Source organism: Sus scrofa, chromosome 2, assembly GCF_054392235.1.
Source record: "Sus scrofa isolate SSC_HxYL_T2T_F1_AM1 chromosome 2, Sscrofa_HxYL_maternal_Yorkshire_Landrace_v2.0, whole genome shotgun sequence".
NCBI lineage: Eukaryota > Metazoa > Chordata > Mammalia > Artiodactyla > Suidae > Sus > Sus scrofa.
This window is the reverse complement of record NC_139384.1, coordinates 16,932,390-16,953,260: the sequence shown is the minus strand read 5'-3', so window position 1 is coordinate 16,953,260 and position 20,871 is coordinate 16,932,390. Positions and strand designations below refer to the sequence as shown.

Sequence of the window (20,871 nt, the reverse complement as noted above, 5' to 3'; positions counted from 1 at the left end):
AAAATAGATCTTATGATGGATTGAACCAACTGATGATGTATTCATCGCTAAAACTTGATGTTTATTTTCTTTCTCTCCATCCCACCTTCTATCCTGTGTGTCTGTGTTGGGGGGAGGGGCACATGAGAGCATGCACTTAAGTTTTATTATGGAAGATAATCAAAATATTTAGACAATTGTTCTTTGATATAATATTTACCAGAAGATTATCACTGGATTCTTTGTTCATGAATGTGAAAGCACATTTAGTAAGGCATATAGAAGTTTGCTCTACTTCTGCAACACATTACCTTAGTATTGATCTGTCCTTGATAAAACCTGAAGAAAACATTCAGTTGAAGAATTTATTCACTCATGCCAACAATCTAAAAAATATTTATTGAATCTGAAGAGTTATTTACTTTTCCTTATTTTCCTATTCCTTATATCATTATTTTCATAGGAAATCTTGAAAATAGATTAAATAGTATGAAATCTATTTTCTTCTGGTAAAAGCAGCACACAACAGGTAAATGATTACCCATTGGAAAGTGGCAGTTCCTTGATCAAGCTTATGTATTTGGCCTCCAACTGTAGTATTCACTTCAAGAGTTTTTTTTTCATCTTTGCAGATTTTTTTCTAAGCCATGGTTTCCTGTCATCAAGTGAAACAATGCAGAAAAATAATAGTGTAACAGATTTCAGACGATTAGGATTGACACAAGATCCTAACAGGCAGAAAATGGTGTTTGCAATTTTCTTCATTTTCTATGTGGGAACTCTGGTGGGCAATTTGCTTTTTATTGTGACCATCAAGTCCAGCAAGACCCTTGGGAGCCCAATGTACTTTTTCCTATTTTATTTGTTCATTGCTGATACCTGTTTCTCAATTTCCACTGCCTCTAAACTAACTGCAGATTCTCTGTCTGCAACAAAAATCCTATCTTACAATGAATGAGTGCCTGACTCAGGTCTTTGCACTGCATTTATTTGGATGCATGGAGATCTTTGTGCTTGTCCTCATGGCCATGGATCGCTACGTGGCCATCTGCAAGCCCTTGCATTATGCAACCATCATGAGCCGCCAGGCCTGTGTCATCCTGATTGTTCCGGCATGGATAGGGTCTTTTCTACATTCTATGGCTCAGATTATCCTGGCCTTGAGATTACCTTTCTGTGGATCCAACCTGATCAATCACTACTGCTGTGATATGCAGCCCTTGTTGAAACTTGCCTGCATGAATATTTATGTGATGAACCTACTGGTGGTGTTTAACAGTGGGGTCATTTGCACAATCAGTTTTACAATTCTGATGATCTCATATATTGCCATTTTGCATTCACTGAGAAACCACAGTGCAGAAGGGAGGAAAAAAGCCCTCTCCACTTGCACTTCCCACATCATTGTAGTTGTCCTGTTTTTTGGTCCATGTATATTCATGTATACCCGCCCCCCAACTACTTTCCCCATGGACAAGATGGTGGCAGTATTTTATACCATCGGAACACCCTTCCTCAATCCACTCATCTACACACTGAGGAATGCAGAAGTGAAAAATGCCATGAGGAAATTATGGTGTGTCAGAATAACCTCAGAAAACAGAAGATGAACTGTGGACCTGCCTGATTATGTACTGCGTCATAGCTTAACTGAATTTGTACAGATATCAAATATGATAGTGTATGATTATTGTGGAATAAAACATACAATCACATGTAAGATGTGAGTTGCTTTTTTTTTCTAGGTCACAAGGAAGATGAATGCCAAGATTTCTTGTTCCTCAAGTGGCACAATTTTAGGTGTTCTAAACATGTTCTCCAATCAAAGTTTATTCTGAAATAAATGCATGGGTTTTCTTATTCTCATTTATTTTTAATTTCTGGGATGTTAAAATTCAGTCAGAGTTCCTGCTTTGGCTCAGTGGTTTTGAACCCAACTAGTATCCATGAGAACATGGGTTTGATCCCTGGCCTCACTCAGTGGGTTAAGGTCATAAGCTGTGGTGTAGGTGGCACATGTGGCTTGGATTCTGTGTTGCTGTGGCTGGTGTAGGCTGGCGGCAACAGCTCCAATTAGACCCCTAGCCTGGGAACCTCCATATGCCATGGGAGCGGCCCTAGAAAAGGCAAAAAGACAAAAAAAAGAAAAAAAGAAAAAGAAAGAAATTCCTACACATCAATAACAAAACATAATCTGATTGACAGACAAAGAGGTTGAAAGGACACTTTTCTAAAGAAGACATACCCATGGGCAATAAACATACAAAAAAGACATTCAATCTTGTTAATCACACTTGTGCACTCTTCATAGAAATCCAGGTACCATCAGAGACAGAAAGGAATTCCTCTAAAAGGTAAAAACAGAAGTACCCTCTGATCCAATTTTTCCACTTCTGAGCATAAGCGCAAAAGCACTGAAACCAGGACTCAAAGAGATATTCTATTTGTAGAACCATATTCACAGCAGCATCATTCAGATCAGCCAACATGGTAAGGAACCCAATTGTCCATCAACACATGAATAGATACACAAAATGTGATATACAGAGTATTACACAACACTTAAAAGAATGAGTTTCTGACACATGCTACAACACAGATAAAGTGAACATGTTAAATAAAATAAGCCATTCACTCTTTATAAACTATATATTTTGTAAAAGTTTTATATTTACAGGAAGGTTGGAAAAATAACACAGAAAATTTCCATACAACCTATACTCAGCTTCCCCTCTTATCATCTTATATTAGTATGGTATATTTGCATAATTAATTAACCATCACTATTACAATTATTTTTATCAGAAATCCATACTTTAACTAGATCCATTAGTCTTTACAGATGCCCTGTTTATCTCCAAAATCTGGTTCAGAAAATCTCATTGCATTCAGGTGTCAAGTTTTCTGCAGTCCCTCCAAATACTGACAGTTTTTCTGATTTTCTTGTTCTGGAATGCCAATCTCCAACTAACACGCTAGCCAGGTTCATGTGCACTACATATGAAACTTAAACTTGCAAACTTGCACTTGATTGTGGAAACTATACTACAGGAGCTCTCAAACAAAAGTGGCCAAATCAGGCTCTTAATATTCCAAAACTGGGAGTTCCTGTCGTGGCACAGTGGTTAACGAATCCGACTGGGAACCATGAGGTTGCGGGTTCGCTCCCTGCCCTTTCTCAGTGGGTTAACGATCCGGCGTTGCTGTGAGATGTGATGTGGGTTGCAGACGTGGCTCGGATCCTGCGTTGCTGTGGCTCTGGCGTAGGCCGGTGGCTACAGCTCCGATTCGACCGCTGGCCTGGGAACCTCCATATGCCGCGGGAGTGGCCCAAGAGATGGCAAAAAAAAAAAAAAAAAAAAAGACAAAAAAAAAATTCCAAAACTGTATGTGTGTGTGTGTGTTGTGTGTGTGTGTGTGTCTGTGCGTGAAGCCAGAGAAAATCAGCCATAAAAACAGACTGAACAGAATGCTAATTTTGGTTGGTATTTAGAATATTCTAAAAGAAGCAATGATAAAGGAACTTCTTTTTAGAACACTAACAATAACTTTCTTGAAACCATATCAGTATTTTAAAATGCTGCCAGCGTGAACCCTCTCTCTCCCTCCATTCCTCCTTTAATCATCCTTTTTCTGAACTGCCTAAAACAGATACTATCACTTTCTCTCATTCATCACCCCCTATCCTGCTGTTCCCCTTCCCTAATTAGAGGGAGACATAAAATCAGAAATAATAGCTCTCTTTAAGGAGAAACCTACCACTAGGAGAGGGGAACTATCCCCCCCCCCAACCTTATATGCACAGCACATCCTGGACTCCAGCAGAATGTGGAACTTTAGCTAAGGAATTTCTTGATCCTAGTCAACACCCACTGGTATGTGCTAAGGGAGCTGACTGAGTATACCACCCAAACCAATGAGTATAGTTGTTTAGATCTGTATCAATTAACACAGCTATTAGTTTCTCAATGTAAAGCCAATGAACAAATAGCAAAAGGAGGATGGAGAAACCCCTTAAGGAACTGGGATGTACGCAGACCACAGACTCAAGCTGAATTCAAGGAATTAGCTCATACATTGTTCAGACTTATCCTAGAAATTTTTCCAAAACCTATCGACTGGACAAATATTCAGCTCTGTGAACAAATATAAGATTAATCAGTTCTGGATTATTATGAGAGATTCAAGAAAACCATTAAACAATAGTCTGGCAGGACACCAAAATCACTGTCTAACCACCAATATGGTCATTTGCTAACTCTGTCTTTTTAGAAGGCAAAGACAAGGAATTGGCTACTCTAATTAAAAGATACACTTTTGGCTGGCCCTTGTTATGGACAAAGGCCCTCATCACAGTGGTCTGTCCACTTTCCAAAACTATCTCAAAGGAGAGAAATAGATCCATAAAAATGATAGAACTTCAATTGTGCCAATTAAGTCATCAAGATCAGTCCAATCTGTGACTGATAAAGGAAGCTGGCATTTGTTTTACTGTAAAAAAAAGGAAAAAAAATGAGGTCATTATGTTATCAGATAAGGACTTGTAGAAAAATGAAAAAAAAAAATTCTTTGCCCTGGATTTCATACCAGAAGATCAAGCTAAACAAGAATAGTGAAGGCTCTAGGGGAATACTGGTATCCTCCCCACTACCCTGGGAGAAGTAGAAATGAAAATACAGGAGAAATAATTAAACCCCCAATATACAGGAGACACATTTTCTGTCTTAAACTGTAACAAAATCAAGGTCTCTCTCCCTCAGAGTAATACCTCACTGCAAATGGTAGGCACTTCTAATGGAGTAGGCCCAGGGAGATGAAGAAGTCCCGTTAAGGGACCACAGATAGAGAGGGAAACCTAGGGGACATTGGGAGATCACTGTGAAGGTAATAAATTGCTCAAGAAAGCCTTCTGAACAAGGTGGGCTTGCTTGACTAGTGGAGATTTGCCTCCCTGGGGTGGGGGATGGGATGAGGCCTGTGTTCAGATTCAGACCAAGGGCAGGAGTTTGAGGACCGCCCTTCTGCTGATTTGAGTACACACCTTACCAGATAACAAGGAGAAGCTCCTACTCCCAGAAAGGAAGAGGCTGTCTTTTCTGCCCCAGCTCCCCTTGGATGATAGAACTGGAACCCACCAGATCCTTGGCACAGAGGCTCCTTTCCTGCCGCCTTGCACCTCTCATAAGTATCTTAATAAATCTATTTCTTGCCTGTCACTTTGTCTCTCACGGAGGTGTAAAGAACCTGAGCCTCAGTAAGTCCAGACACGAGGTGAGTGATTCTAATGTAAAATGTGGATTCAAGTCCCAATCTGGGTCTTGGCTGGGTTTGAGTCCTGGCACGTGGGTTCAAGTCCCGGGCTGTGTTCTGGCTCAGTTCAGGCTGTTAGTGCTATCAGCTTCATTATTTAGGCTTTACAAAATGACAATCAAATAACCACTGCCTTTCCATTTCAGACTCCCAGTCAATTTCCTGACATATTGTTACAGTTTCAAGGAAGAGCACCAGAAAAAAAAAAAAAACAACAACAAAAACAAACAAACAAACAAAAAAAACTTGCACCAAGAAAGCCAGAAGATTAAACTCCAACAAAGAGCTGTGGAAAGGCCCAATGGGAAGCCTATCCTTCCACTGGGAGCTCATAGTCTATTTTACAATATGTTTATGGGTTAACTCAATGAATCCCATAGATGATGGTATTATGAGTAAACCATATGGTAGAAAGCCTTCTTTTACAATAGCTTGGAAGTTCTAGTCAAGATGCACCACTTGCCCAAAATGTAATCTGGGCAAACGCAGTTCTTGTGCAAACTTTCCAACACCCACAAGTCCATTTGAGATTTTGCAGGTTGATTTTATACAAATGCCTCCCCCTCGAAGTTATCAATATGTTTTTGTTATAATTTGTATGTTTTCACATTGGGTTGAGACATTCCCATGCTGAAATTCCACATTGAAATCAGTAGGGAGATTGATGTAAGAAAGAGCAATTCTCATTGGAGGAGCCCCCACAGAACTACATGGTGATAGGGGAATTCATTTTACTGGAGATTTTCTTTGTTTAATTTGTAAGATTTGGATTATTGTGCAGCATTTTCAATTGTAGTTATCTCCAAGGTCTTCTGGGTTAGTAGAAAGAGCAAATAGAAAAAGCAAAACTCAGTTGGCTAAAATTATGGGTGCTTATTTTTTTACCCTAGTCTAAGGCCCTTTCACTGGTCCTCCTCAACCTCTAACCCTCTTAGCAAACATCATTTGTCTCCCTTTGAAATTATCATGGGGAGACTAATGAGACTGGATGAAGGATTAAATGAACCTATCCTATTAACGGAGGATACATTACATTATTGCAAGCGTTTAACTGAATTCTTAATAGGGCATTTTAGCTTGTTTCTGATGCTTATCACAGTTATTTATCTTTAAATGAAGATCAGTGCTCTATGACTTAATACTAGGAGACTAGGCATACTGGAAAAGGCAACACTTAATGACCTTTAAACTTCAGTGGAAGGGTTCTCATCAGGTTCGTTAACTAGCTCATGTGCAGCAATACTGAAGGGAATTGACTCTTGGACTCATATACCCCACCTAAAAAGGGCCTCTGCACTGGATGGGGTTATAGATAAAACTGCTCACTTCAAATTCTCCTTAAAATGATGCTCTAACAGAAAAAAAAAACCTAACAGAACGAGAAGATGACATCAGAAGTAGACACTTATCCCAAGATGCCAAGCCTGACCTATGTAATTATTTATAACATTTTCTTGATTGCTTGGAATTTGATTAATGGACCAAAAGATCTGTATTTCACTTGTATAATAATTTAGCAGGTTTTTTTTTTTTTTAACTTTCGGTAGGATGGAAAGGTGTAATTTCCCATATCTAAGCCTTGACAGAATTCACAGAAATGGCCTGTAGAACAAAACTTGGCTATTAACTTACTAAGTTCTGAGGTCTCTATGATGGGAAGGGCTATTTACAAAATTGCATGGCCCTTTATATTCCCTACAGCATCTCAAAGGAGCATCTGTGCTACAGTTCAAGCCAAATACTGTGTTTTCATTCTAGAGAAATCCTACAACACATAGCATTTACTAACCCCTACAAAAAACCAGATTCCCAGCTTAAGTGATACACTTCCTAGTCTTGTTGATTTTTGGGGAGTTCGTTTCGCTCTGGAAGTTCATAATTTAAATCTCTACTCATGACTTTATTAATGTTACCAGAAGTATTACTTGAATCCTATTCTCTAAGATTATCATCTCTTGCATCACTCAATGTGTAACCAGGCCTCCAAAAAAATGAATGATAGCTAAATATCTTGAGGCTGTTAATCACAGAAACTTACACAGAATAATGATCATAATGTAACTAAATATAAGAAGAAGCAAGCAGGAAAAACATTTCCTATATCATAACAGACTAATGTGATAAGAAATTCAGAGAATTTTAGATTATTAACAGAGCCTGATTTACTACCTTACACTCTACACAAAAACAAATGCAAAATACGTTAGATAACTCAATGTTAAATCTCCATCTATAAAAATTCCAAAGTAAAAATTTTTAAACATTATGTAGATCAATAATTATTACATATGACCCAGGAAACATGAACCATAAGAAGGTTAAAAAATTTGAAATGTGTCAAGCACTTTTTCATCAGCTATCATCCCTTTACAAAAATAAAAATGAAATCCGCATATGAAGAAAAAAGGTGCATAACACAAATACATGTTTATATTACATACATAAATTCATGTATAATACTTTAAATGTAAATATATTTGTTTACATATACAAAATATATGTCAAAGTATTTACGGCTAGAATATATAAAGATCACTTATGAAAGAGAAATAAGAAACACCAAATGCTTTTTTTTAATACCCCCTTTTTTTTTTTTTTTTTACAGCCACACCTATGGCATATGGAACCACCCAGGCTGAAGGTCGAATGAGAGCTTCACCTACAATCCTACTCCACAGTGCAAAAATCCTGGATTCAAGCCACATTCAAGAACTAAACCACAGCTTACTTACAGCAACTCCAGAACATTAACCCATTGAGCAAGGCCAGGGATTGAGCATGCATCCTCAGAGACACTATGTCGGATTCATAAACCAGTGACCTAGAATGGGAACTAAGGAGTTCTTATTTTTAAATTTTACATAGAACATGAAACGAACCCCCCCCAAAAAATATGCCTATAATAACACTTTAAAAAAATGTTCAATGCCAATAATCATCAAGGAAAGCAAACTAAAACCTTAATAATTTATCACTGCCTATCTCCTAGAATGACTAAAAGTAAAATAATACAAAGTGACCAGAATGTAGAACTTTGAATGCACTTCTTGTTTTTAGATATCATTCATTCCACATGTTTAATGTTCCCTAATGTTCTATACTGACCCTCACCACAGTACCAGAGATAAAATTCAAAACATTTCAGAATTTCTTCCACAGGCCTCAGGTGAATGTGAAAAACAGGTTCTGAATGTGAGTACTTTTAAATTACTATCATTAATTTTATACCCTCACTGTTCTGCCTCTTAAGCAATAAACACTAGGCTTCCAGAAAAAGGTTTTCATAATGATAAAAAGACAAAATGTAGATACCTCTTAAATACTCATGCATTGCATGGAAAAAAGACTTTTTGAAATTGTTGTTTACATATTCAGAGCTGGATGCATCAAGGATAGAATGACTCATTTTGATATGTTTCTACCACACATTCTGCCTCCTGATTATAGGACCAGAACCATCCATCAAAGGTCATTTCTCCATAGTGTTCCAAATGAATGCATTCTAAATTCAACTCCCAAGGTTTCTGGGGAAACCATTTGAGGCTTTCGGTGGGAAGGAAATATTTAGACTATTACAATGACTTACTTAACTATTGTTGATGTGATAATGAATTATCTGAAGAATGTCTTTCCTCTTGTGTCAGGTCTTTCATATTGCAAGGTACTTATCTCAAAAGGAGGTCATTGTGAAGATGGATTAGTTTTGAACCATCTCAAATATTAATAATCACCCAAGACCAGAAGGTAAGTGTGTCACTAGTGCTGATGCTTATTGAAGATTGTTACTTTACATATATAATAATCATGATTTTTCAACATTTTTTGCATAGAGGAGTAGTGCATTTCACCTTCCCTCATTCCTCAAGAGAAAGTAGGTAAGTATCATCAATATGAAAAACCTGAATTGAAGAAATTCATTTGCAGGATTCAGCTTTCCACATGAGATTTCATTCTTTCTTCAAGAGACACATTTGAAACAACCAAGACTAATCATTAGAATGTAAACAAAATTTAAACACACTTCACACCTAAAAAGATATAAATGTGAATGTTGTGATATAAATCATACACTGTTTAGTCCATTGGAAAGATCTTATCCTGAGATCCACTGGTCTCCTGCAGCTTCTATCAAAGTAAAATTGGAGATGACTCCTCCACAGTTTACTGTATGATTAAATGTTTTTCTGTATTGTTGCTGAATATGTCCATTCTTTCAACTCCTACATACATAGAGAGGCATAAAGATAAGTGAAGGTTCTTTGTCTACAGCATGTAGTGCATATGTTCATATATGTTTCCTCAATCAATACTCATAATAACCTGAGTAGACATTATTATTCTCACTTAATATTAGAGAAACAAAAGTTGTAAAGTGCAGGAAATGTATCCCATATATTGGGTTGAAGGAACATGGTTTACCACTTTTCTTATAGCAGATGATGTCTCCTGTAACTTTTCCATCACATTCTCATTACCAATGTCTTGTTACATTGAATTACAATTTTAAAGTTAATTATCTGACTTATGTCTCCTTGCTGAGCCTCAGCCCACCTCATCAAAGTCACATAAAACTCTTCACTAGACTTGTACACAAGATGCCCTCACTCTCAAATCCCTCTTCCCCTAACACTCATATTCTAATATTCTTACAATTATATTCTCATAGTTACACCATTCATCTCATTTGTTCATATACTCACAACTGAACAACATGTAAGAGATCGCAAATATTTTATTTCAAGGAAAATCTTATAAGAATTTAGAATCCAATAGAATATAGGCATATGTTATTTATTAGATGGAGGGGCTTAATAAGCTCAAGGGTGTGCATTAAAAAATAAACTTTTTTTTTTCATTTTCAGGTGAGGTGATTGACAATAACATGAACTACATGGAGACAAGGAACGATGTTATGGAGTTCATTCTACTGGGCCTCACACAGAATTCACACATGCAGAAAGTCATATTTGTGGTGTTTCTGCTCATCTACACTGTCTCTCTGGGAGGAAATGTGCTCACCATGGTCACCATCACTACCAGCCCATTAATCGGGTGCCCCATGTACTTTTTCCTGGCTCATCTCTCTTTCATCGATGCTTGCTGTTCCTGTATGGCTACCCCTAAACTGGTTGTAGACTCACTCTCTGAAAAGAAAACAAGCACTTTCCATGGATGCATGATCCAAATCTTTGGAGAACATTTCTTTGCAGGGGCTGATATCATCCTGCTGACTGCGATGGCCTATGACCGCTATGTGGCCATCTGCAAGCCCTTGTACTATGCAACCATCATGAATCGGCAGCTATGTGGCCTGCTGGTGGGAGTGTCATGGCTGGGAGGCTTTCTCCATGCATTCATTCAGATCCTCTTCATCTTCAGATTGCCCTTCTGTGGCCCTAACATCATAGATCACTTTATGTGTGATCTGATTCCTTTGCTTAATCTGGCCTGCACTGATACCCACACTCTATGGCTCTTTGATGCTGCCAACAGTGGATTACTCTCTCTGTTCATCTTCCTACTCTTTGTTGGATCCTATGGGGTCATCCTTCACACCCTTAGGACCCAAAGCTTGGAGGCCAGACACAAAGCCCTCTCTACCTGTGTCTCCCACATCACAGCAGTTGTCATCTTCTTTGTGCCCTGCATATTTGAGTACATGCGACCAGCAGTTACTTCTCCTATTGATAAAGCAGTTGCTGTATTCTACAGTATGATAACTCCCATGTTAAACCCCTTAATCTATACCTTGAGAAATGCCCAGCTAAAAAATGCCATTAGGAAATTGTTTAGTAGGAAAGCCATTTCAAGTGAAATATAAATGTGCCTAGAGCCCAAATGTCAGTGAAGAGAGGCAAGGGTCATAAGGAGACTTTTGTTGATCTCAGCAAATAAGACTTATGAGATAAAGAAAAAGAAAATCACTGGAAAGCATAGATTCTGTCAGACGGGAAAATAAAATGGGTGCAAGAAAATGGGGGGAAAATAATAAACTAGCCCAGGACTACTCTCTAAATATTTGGAAAATTCTTTCAAACTGGGGAAGTCTATGATTAAATTCATCAGCGTATATGGATTCAAAGATTTTATTGTAATAAAACAACAGAACAGCTAAAAATATATATACTGGTGTTTAAGAAGAATCTCTGTAACAATCCAAAGACTTAGGTAAGCACATCTGTTATCACCATTAACAGCTGAGGGAACAAACAAAAATGTGTAAGTGCCAAAAGAGAAATATTGAAGAGCAAGTAACTGGAATACAACTGATCGCTCAAGACTATGATATTGAATACTCTGATACAGTGTCAGGAAATGATGACCAAAAGGTAACATGATTAGAACAGTCAGCATTGATAAAGATGTACTGAGGGACTGTGCTGGACCATATACATATGTAATAAACAAAGTAACTTTTTACATGCATATCATCAAAGGAAGAAATAACTTTCCTTTATATTATTAATATACATAATATGTTTCACTATATACTCCTATCTGTTAGCATATATACCATTATATATTGGTTGATTACATAAAACTAAATTCTAATCATTTTATTAGTCAATCTACCCATGTTTAAATATCATGGTTGATGGTTAGGTATGTTCTATAACACTGTGTTATGTAACTCCTTTAGGAATATAAAAGACATGGGCCATTTCATCTCTAAAGCATGACTAATGAATATTACATCATGCTTCCAAATTTCCTTGTATCAATCAGAATCATTTTGTACTGTCCATGTGATCATCATATATTGATAATCCATCAGAAAGAAGGATGATTCAAATGAAATGATATTTTATTTGACAGGAATTTTATGATATTAAATTGATTAAACTAATATTTTATTAATTTCAATGTATTAAACAATCATATTGGGAGTTCCCACTCTGGCACAGTAGGTAAATAATCTGACTGCAGTGGCTCAGGGTCACTGTGGAGGCACAGTTTTGATCCTCAGCACAGTGGATTAAAGGATCAGGCATTTCTACAGCTGCAGTGGAAGTAACAGCTGTGGCTGGGATTCAATACCTTGTCCAAGAATTTCCATATGCTGCAAGTACACTCATTAAAAAAAACAAAACAAACAAAAACCAGTCATACTCATAAACAGGTACCCACTTGAAAACAAGAGTTTGAAAAAGTAGAATAAATTGTGGTTTATAATAGTTACCAAATGAATAAATATAAGATGGAAAAATTTAATAAAAATATAGGGAAAAAATAAGTAGTACTTGAGCCTAGGAAATTCTACTTTTAATCTGGGATTTAATTTATATCCCTTCTTGAACCAAAATTTGTTTTTCTTACTAAAGTAGGAAGAAGAAAAAAATTGAACCTGAGTGTGGCATTCTATGAAGATATAGTTAACCTTGATATTCTCCCTGCTCCTAGCAAGACTTCATCACACCATTAATGTGGCCTGTTTTTGCTATATTTCTCTGTTAATCAGTTGGCTTTTTGGTAACATTACATCATGAAAAGCCCTTTTTGACACATGTAGCTTCATGTATGCAAAGTCTGCAATTTCAGAATAAATATATTCCATTCACTGCTTCCATCCTTCATTCATTAAGCAACGCATATTTTGAGTCCAAGGATTCTAGCAGGCATATCAATAGTTGCTGGGGCTTCAGTACTAAATAAAGAAAAAAAACTTGAGTGATGCTTTCACAGAGAGACCCCAACAAGGGAGTAGAAATGACATCACACTGTTACAACCTGTAAGATAATGAAGCACAGCGTGTCATCAAAGTCTGTTGGGAAGACACACAACACAGACATGGTTGGGCAGAAGAATTGTTCAGGAGGATAAGACATCAAAATGGGATGCAATGGATAATATACAATCCCAAGAATGAACAGGCATCAGGTAGAGAAACAGTGTTGCTGGGAGATGGAATATATAGCAAAGGTCAGCAGGTGAGTACAAGAATGCAGAAATCCTAATATAGTAAACATTCCTGTGCTTGTTAACTCAATGATTTATTCAAAAATTATTTCCTGAATGTCCACTGTGTGCCAGGGAACATCCTGGACACTTAGCTCATAAAAGGAAAAGAATACATTATGAAATTAGATAGATACAGACAGAGAAGTTCAAAAGGGTCTCATAATGGTTTGAAGGCTTAATGCTAAGGACTATAGGGAAATTTTCCAACTTACATATTTTTAAACTAGAAAATCATGAAGTTAGCTATGAGTTTCAGAATGATAATTCTGGCTTCTGTGTGGAAACTAAATTGAAGGAAGCATCATAGGCAGCAGGAAGGGAGCTAGGAGGTTACTGTAATGATTTCAGTGTAAAAGGATGGAGGCTTGAGCTTTGCCAGTGATGATGCAGAATGGGGTGGACACAGCTTCTTCTGGTCAGATCTCATTCACTGGGCCCCACTGCACCCAAGAACTGCTGCTGTGTGTCTGGGCTGCTGACACCCCACAGCCCCATTCTTTCTGGACACCTGTGGTATATGGAAGTTCCCAGGCTAAAGCTCAAATCAGAGCTTCAGCTGCCAGCCCATGCCACAAAAATCCTGGATGCAAGCTGCATTCAAGACCTATGTTACAGCTTACTTATAGCAGCTCCAGATAATTACCCCACTGAACGAGGCCAGGTATTGAAGATGCATCCTCATGGACACTATGTTGGGTTCTTAACACACTGACCTAGAATGGGAAATAAGGAGCTCTTGTTTTTAAATTTTCAAAGAACATGAAAAAACACTCCCTTCCTTCGACCAAGTATACCTAAAACAATACTTCAAAAAATGTTCAACGTTATCAATCAACAGGAAAGCAAACTAAAACCTCAACATTTTATCACTGCACATCTCATAGAATGAATAAAAGTGAAATAATACAAAGGGACGAGAATGTAGAGCTTTATTTGTGTTTGAACTTTGAATGAGTTTCTTGTGTTTAGATATCATTCCACATGTTTAACGTTTTCCAATGTCCCATACTGACCATCACAAGAGTACCAGCGTTAAATCATTGAGGACATTTTAGAATTTCTGTTTTCGTCCACAGGACTCTGGTAAATGTGAAAAACAGGATATGAATTTGAGTACTTTTAAATCACTGTCATTAATTTTATGCCCTCTCTGAACTGGTTGTTAATCAATGAACACTAGCTTTCCAGGTAAAGGGTTTCATATTGATGAGAAGACAGAATTCTCTCTCTGCCATGAGGGCACAGGTTAACCACATCAGAGATCCTCACACTGGAACTATGCCATCCTTGCTACGCACATGACATTCAAGTTTCTCAGATACCCAGATTCACACAGAGAAAGGGGACTCACAGGTTTTGTTTCCTAGGGCAGGGAATACAATTCCCCACAGAATATGTGCTTTTCTAACCTGTCTCTCCAGAATACCTGCTTCGAAGACAAAGCCTTTCCATCAAAGAAGGTAATTAATTCCTGAGAGAGAAAATAGCAGCTCTAAGGAAAAGGGCCTCGAAGTTTTGTGGAAACTTCTTTAAGGATCCATGCAGGGCATGGGAACATGTCTTCTGTTTCTTTGTTTCATTACACATCCAGAGCAGCATGCATCATCCTGGATAGAATGGTGCATTTTGATGTGTTTCTACCACACATTTTGCCTCCTGCTTATAGCACCAGAGCCATCCATCAAAGGTAATTTCTCCATAGTGTTCCAAATGAATGCATTCTAAATTCAATTCCCAAGGTTTCTGGGGAAACCATTTGAGGCTTTAGGTGAAAAGGAAATATTTAGACTATTAAAATGACTCACTTATCTATTGTTAATGTGATAATGAATTATCTGAGGACTCTCCTCTTGTGTCAGGTCTTTGATATTGAAAGGTACTTATCTCAAAAGGAGGTCATTGTGAAGATGGATTAGTTTTCAACCCTCTCAAATATCATTAATATCACCCAAGACCAGAAAGTAAGTTTCTCAATAGTGCCAATGCTTATCAAAGATTGCTAATTTACATATATAATAATCATGATTTTTCAACATTTTTTTGCATAGAGTAATAGTGCATTTCACATTCCTCCGTTCTTCAAGACAAAGTTGATAAGTATCCTTAATCCAATCTACAATATAAAATACCTGAGATGAAGAAATTCATTTGTAGGATGCAGCTTTCTACACCAGATAGCATTCTTTCTCCAAGACACACATTTGAAACAATCAAGACAAAGCATGAAAATGTAAACAAAATTGATACACACTTGGCACCAAAAAGATATAAATGGGAATAGTAAGTGATATGAATCGTACACTATTTGGTCCAATAGGAAGATCTTTTCCTGAGATGCACTAGTCTGCACAATATGAGTCTCATGTAGCTTCTTTCAAAATAAAATTTGAGACACTTGCTCTACAGGTTATTGCATGGTTCAAGGCTTTTCTGTATTATTGCTGAATAAGGCCATTCTTCCTACTCCTACATGTATAGAGAGTCATATAAATAAGTGAAGCTTCTTTGTGTACAGCTCTGTAGTGCATACTTTCACATATGTTTCCTCAATCAATACTCATAATAGCCTGCGTGGAAAGTATTATTCACACTTGATATTAGAGGACACAATGTTGAAAGGTGCCAAGAAGTGTACCCCATTTTAGGAAACAGAGTGGGGAAAGAATTTTCATATAAGATGGTTTTTTCTAATTCTCAAATATACGTAACCACTGAGATCATCATTTCAATGCTTTTCAGAAGAGTCTGTGTGTTCTTGTTTAGTAGGGAAACTAGAGAGGAGAGATGCTGGGGTGAGAGAGAGACTAAAATAAAAACAGACTTCAGTGAAAGCAGACCACACAGTTATACAAAAGTGGAAATTCCAATATGTTGACCTGTGTGTATATGTCTGAGTCTGTGAGTATATGTATTTATATGCTAGTCAATGAAATGGATTCATATATACTTGCCTCTGAAAGAGCATTAACTTAACCATAATTATTATGGTCACATTCAAAGGAGTTGATAGTTCAAAAGTGTTTATTTTAATCTAACAATACAGGACATAGTTAATGATTTTGGAGGAAAAATAAAGATAAGATGCATAATCTGAAGTGATATTAGATGTGAGCTTTATTAGCTGCTTGACTGTGTTAAGATCCTTAACTTCTCTCTGCTTCTGCTCCCTAGTGTGTAAAATAAGTACAAAAGTGATAGAGGTGATCATCTCATACTTTTGGAATGATGATTAAAGAAATGCCTGAAGAAAAAACAACTTAGAAGGCAGTAAACATTCATGAAGCTAATTAAAACTAATGTATTGAAGGAGAGTCAATGTACATTAAGGTTTAGCTAATATTATCGTGTGCATTACGATTAACATTCATCTCTCAAATTTGTTACCATGATCAACATGGATGGAATAATACCAAGCACATGATTCTATTAGGCCACGCCCATAGCAATCAATTATTAAAACCATCTTTATCAGCTATATAAACTTATTGGATTGAAGGAACATGGTTTACCACTTTTCTTATACCAGACGCTGGCTCCTATACCCTCTTCATCACTTTCCCATTACCAAGGTCTTTCTACATTTAATTCCATTGTTTTATTGTTATTTCCCAAACACAATTGTTTTCCACTGTACAGCAAGGAGACCTAGTTACACAAACATGTATACTTTTTTTCTCCCATTATCATGCTCTGTTGTAAGCATCTAGACATAACTCTCAGTGCTACACAGCAGGATCTCACTGTTAATCCATTCCAAAAGCAACACTTTGCATACATTTGCCCCCAAGCTCCCAATCCATCCCACTCCCTCCCCCCACCTCCGGGCAACCACAAGTCTACTCTCCAAGGCCATGATTTTCTTCTCAGTGGAAAGGTTCATTTGTGCTATATATATTAGGTACCAGATATAAGTAATATCATATGGTATTTGTCTTTCTCTTTCTGACTTACTTCACTCAGTAGGAGAATATCTAGTTCCATCCATGTGGCTGCAAATGGCATTATGTATTTCTTTTTTTTATGGCTGAGGAGTATTCTATTGTGTATATATACCACAACCTCTGATTCCAATCATCTGTTTAAGGACAATTGGGTTGCTTCCATGTATTGGCTATTGTGAATAGAGCTGCAGTGAACATGCGGGTGCATGTGTCTTTAAGTTTTGTCTGGATATATGCCTCAGAGTAGGGTTGTTGAAAAGTTAATATTCAGGCTTCTGTCCCCTTGCTAAGCCTCAGCCCACTTCATTAGAGTTAAAAAAAAAAAAAAACAACCCTTCACTAGACGTGTACACAGATTCTGTTTCTCTCAAGTCTGTCTTCCCCTTCCATTCATGTTCTCCTATTCCTACATGATATTCTCATATTGCCATTTACATTCTCATTTTCTCATACACTCACAACTGAACAATCTTCAAGACATCAGACCAAACTTTTTATTTCAAGGAAAATCTTATAAGAATTTAGAATCTGGTAGAATATAGGCATTTGATATTTATTAGACGGAGGGGCTTAATAAACTCAAGGGTGAGCTTTAAAAAATGAACTTTGATTATTTTCAGGTAATGCAGTTGACAGTAACATGAGGTACATGGAGACTAAGAACAATGTAACGGTGTTCATTCTGCTGGGACTCACTCAGAATCCACACATGCAGAAAGTCATATTTGTGGTGTTTTTGCTCATCTACACTGTCTCTCTGGGAGGAAATGTGCTCACCGTGGTCACCATCGCTACCAGCCCATTAATCAGGTGCCCCATGTACTTTTTCCTGGCTCATCTCTCTTTCATCGATGCTTGCTATTCCTGTACGGCTACCCCTAAATTGGTTGTAGACTCACTCCATGAAAAGAAAACAAGCACTTTCCATGGATGCATGATCCAAATCTTTGGGGAACATTTCTTTGGAGGGGCTGATATCATCCTGCTGACCGTGGTGGCCTATGACCGCTATGTGGCCATCTGCAAGCCCTTGTACTATGCAACCATCATGAATCGGCAGCTATGTGGCCTGCTGGTGGGAGTGTCATGGCTGGGAGGCTTTCTCCATGCATTCATTCAGATCCTCTTCATCTTCAGATTGCCCTTCTGTGGCCCTAATGTCATAGATCACTTTATGTGTGATCTGATTCCTTTGCTTAATCTGGCCTGCACTGATACCCACACTCTATGGCTCTTTGTTGCTGCCAACAGTGGATTCATCTGTCTGTTAATTTTCCTAATCTTGGTTGGCTCCTATGGGGTCATCCTTCACACCCTTAGCACCCAAAGCTTGGAGGCCAGACACAAAGCCCTCTCTACCTGTGTCTCCAACATCACAGCAGTTGTCATCTTCTTTGTGCCCTGCATATTTGAGTACATGCGACCAGCAGTTACTTTACCTTTTGATAAAGCAGTTGCTGTATTCTGCACTATGATAACTCCCATGTTAAACCCCTTAATCTATACCTTGAGAAATGCCCAGCTGAAAAATGCCATTAGGAAATTGTTTAGTAGGAAAGTCATTTCAAGTGAAATATAAATGTGCCTAGTGCCCCAATGTGAGTGAAGAGAGGCAAGGGTCATAAAGAGACTTTTGTTAATCTCAGTAAGTTAGACTTACAAGATAAAGAAATATAAGAATACTACAAAACATAGATTCTGCCAGAAGGGGAATTCAAATGGGTACAAGACCATGGAAAAAAACAAAAGAAAACAAAAAGCAAAAACTAGAAGCCCAGGAGTATTGTCTTATTATTTGGAAGATTCCAGCAAATTGGGTCATACTCTTACTAAATTAATCATTGTATATCTATTCAAACTTTTGTTCTAATAAAATAACAGAAATCCATTAAAACATATTTACTAGTGTTTAGGAATAATCTGTAACAATCCAAAGTGTTAGATCGCTATTGCTCTTATCACTTTAACACCTCGGCGAACAAACAAAAATGACCAAGTTCTAAAAGAGAAAAAATGAAGAACTATTAATCAGAATATAACTGATCAGACTATCATCTTAACTGCTCTGATATACTGTCAGGAAATGATGACCAAAAGGTTGCATGATTAGAATAGTCACCAGTCATAGATTTGGATTCTGGGACTGTACTGGACCATATACATGTGTAATAAATTAACTAACTTGTCACATGTATATCATCATATGAAGAAATAATTGTGTTTGTATTCTTCATATGCAGGATATTAGCACTATATATTCATATTTGTTAGCATGTATACTATTATATAATTGGATGATACATAAAACTAAATTCTAATAATTTTATTAGTCAATCTGCCCATGTTTAAATATCATGATTGATGGTCAGGTATTTTCTATAACATTGTGTTATGTAACTCCTTTAGGAATATAAAAGACATGGCCCATTTAATCTCTAAAGAATGAATAATGAATATTGCATCAAGCTTCCAAATTTTATTATATCATGCAGAATCATTCTGTATTATCCTTGTGACCATGTTATGTTGATATTCCATCAGAAACAAGGATGATTCAAATAAAATTATATTTTATTTGACAAGAATTTCATGTTATTAAATTGATTAAACTAATATTTTATCATTAATTTCAATGTCTTAAACAATCATATTGGAGTTCCCACTGTGGCACTGTAGGTAAATAATCTGACTGCAGCAGCGCAGGGTCACTGTGAAGGCACAGTTTTGATCCCCAGTTCAGTGGATTAAAGATCAGGCATTGCCACAGCTGCAGTGGAGGTAACACCTATGGCTGGGACTCAATCCCTGGTCCAGGAACTTCCATGGGCCACACATGGAGTCAAAAAAAAAATAAAGAAAAAACAAAAAATGGTCATACTCATAAAGTATGTACCCACTTGAAAACAAGAGTTTGAAAAAATAGAATAAATTATTGTTTATAATAATTACCAAATGAGTAAACCTGAGCATAAACAGTGAAAATGCAATAAAAATTATTTTTAAAAAAGTAGTACTTGAGCCGTGGAAATTCTTGCTACCTTTACATGATATATATTATTTATATCCCTTCTGGAACCAAAATTTGTTTTCCTTACTGCTTAAACTAAGAATAAGAAAAAAATTGACCCTGAGTGTGTCAATCTGTGAAGAAAGAGTTTACCTTGATATTCACCCTAACCCTAGCAAGACTTCATCACAGAGTGAATGCGGCCTGTTTTTCCTCTATTTCTCTGTTATTCATTACATCAGGAAACACTGTTTTTGACATATGTAGCATCATGTGTGCAAAGTCTGCAATTTCAGAATAAATATATTCCCTTCACTGCTTCCATTTACTAAACAACACGTATTTTGAGTCCAAGGATTCTAGCAGGAACATTGATAGATACTGGGGCTTCAGTACTGAATAAAGAAAAACCTGAGTTCTACATTCACAGAGACACCCCAACAAGGGATCAGCAAATGACATCACACTGTTATAACTGGTAAAATAATAAAACAAAGTGTGTCATAAAAGTCAGTTGGGAAGACACACAACACAGACATGGTAGGTCAGAAAAATTTTTAGGATGAAAAGCCATCAAAGTGGGATGCAATGGATAAAACAGAATCAGAAGAATCAATAGGCATCAGGGAGAGTAACACTGCTGCTGGGAGATGAAGTACATATCAAAGGTGAGC

General features: G+C 37.2%; 1 protein-coding gene and 1 pseudogene across 1 annotated transcript in view; one reads left to right on the top strand and one right to left on the bottom strand.

The window, feature by feature from the left end:
• Nucleotides 1-20,871, bottom strand: part of LOC110259269 (olfactory receptor 4C46-like) — a 949,087-nt gene that overhangs the window by 56,436 nt on the left and 871,780 nt on the right. The gene's annotated exons all lie outside the window — the stretch shown is intronic.
• Nucleotides 653-1,589, top strand: LOC146405245 (olfactory receptor 4C11-like; annotated as a pseudogene).